A 1,294-nucleotide genomic window follows, 5' to 3' on the forward strand; every position below is an offset into this window, starting at 1 on the left:
AGGCCACATTTGGCACCCCATGTTGGATACCTACCCCCGATAATTTAACATGGGTCCTTTTCTATTTTCCGTGTCAGCCAGTCTGAAAAATAAAGAAAAAGAGTACAAAAGAGAGAAATTTTAAAGCTAGGTGTCGGGAAGAGACATCACATGTCGGCAGGTTCTGTGATGCCTCCCAAGTTGCAAAACCAGCAAGTTTTTCTTAGTGATTTTCAAAAGGGGAGGGAGTGTATGAGTAGGGTGTGGGTCACATAGATCACATGCTTCACAAGGTAATAAAATATTACGAGGCAAATGGAGGCAGGGCAAGATCACAGGATGGGGGGTGGGAACTAAAATTGCTAATGAAGTTTCGGGCACGCATTCTCATTGATAACATCTTATCAGGAAATAAAGGGTTTGAGAGCAGACAACCTGTCTGACCAAAATTTATTAGGTGGGAATTTCCTCGTCCTAATAGGCCCGGAAGTGCTACGGGAGACGGGGTCTTATTTCATCCCTTACCTGCAACCCTTAACAGACAGACATCCCCAGAGCGGCCATTTCAGAGGCCTCTCCTTAGGAACACATTCTTTCTCAGGAATGTTCCTTACTGAGAAAAAGAATTCAGCGATATTTCTCCCATTTGCTTTTGAAAGAAGAGAAATATGGCTCTGTTCCACCTCGCTCTCAGGCAGCCAGACCTGATGGTTATGTCCCTTGTTCCCTGAACATCGCTATTGTCCTGTTCTTTTTTCAAGGTGCCCAGATTTCATATTGTTTGAACAATTTGTGCGGTGAACGCAATCAGCACAGGATCCTGAGGCGACATACATCCTCTGATTACAAAGACGACGGGATGAAGATATTAAAGACAGGCATAGGAAATCACAAGAGTATTGACTGGGGAAGTGATAAACGTCCATGAAATCTTCACAATTTATGTTCAGAGATTGCAGTAAAGACAGGTGTAAGAAATTATAAAAGTATTAATTTGGGGAACTAATAAATGTCCATGAAATCTTCACAATTTATGTTCTTCTGCCGCGGCTTCAGCTGGTCCCTCTGTTTGGGGTCCCTGACTTCCCGCAACAACCAACCTCTCTGCATTCCTTTCTTATACCTGGAGAAAGAGAGGGGAAGGAGGGAAAGGAGCTGTGGGTGGCTGAATTAGGGCCCAGGGATGGCTGTGTCCCAGTTCCGGGACCTGTCCATGTGCTGTGTTGTGTGGCCACAGGGACTTTACAGATGTGAGGATGTGAAGGAGCCTGAGGTGGAAGATGATCCTGGGTTATCTGGGTGGGTCCAAGGTGGG

The sequence above is a fragment of the Colobus angolensis genome, unplaced genomic scaffold, assembly GCF_000951035.1.
Source record: "Colobus angolensis palliatus isolate OR3802 unplaced genomic scaffold, Cang.pa_1.0 Scaffold423, whole genome shotgun sequence".
Classification (NCBI taxonomy): domain Eukaryota; kingdom Metazoa; phylum Chordata; class Mammalia; order Primates; family Cercopithecidae; genus Colobus; species Colobus angolensis.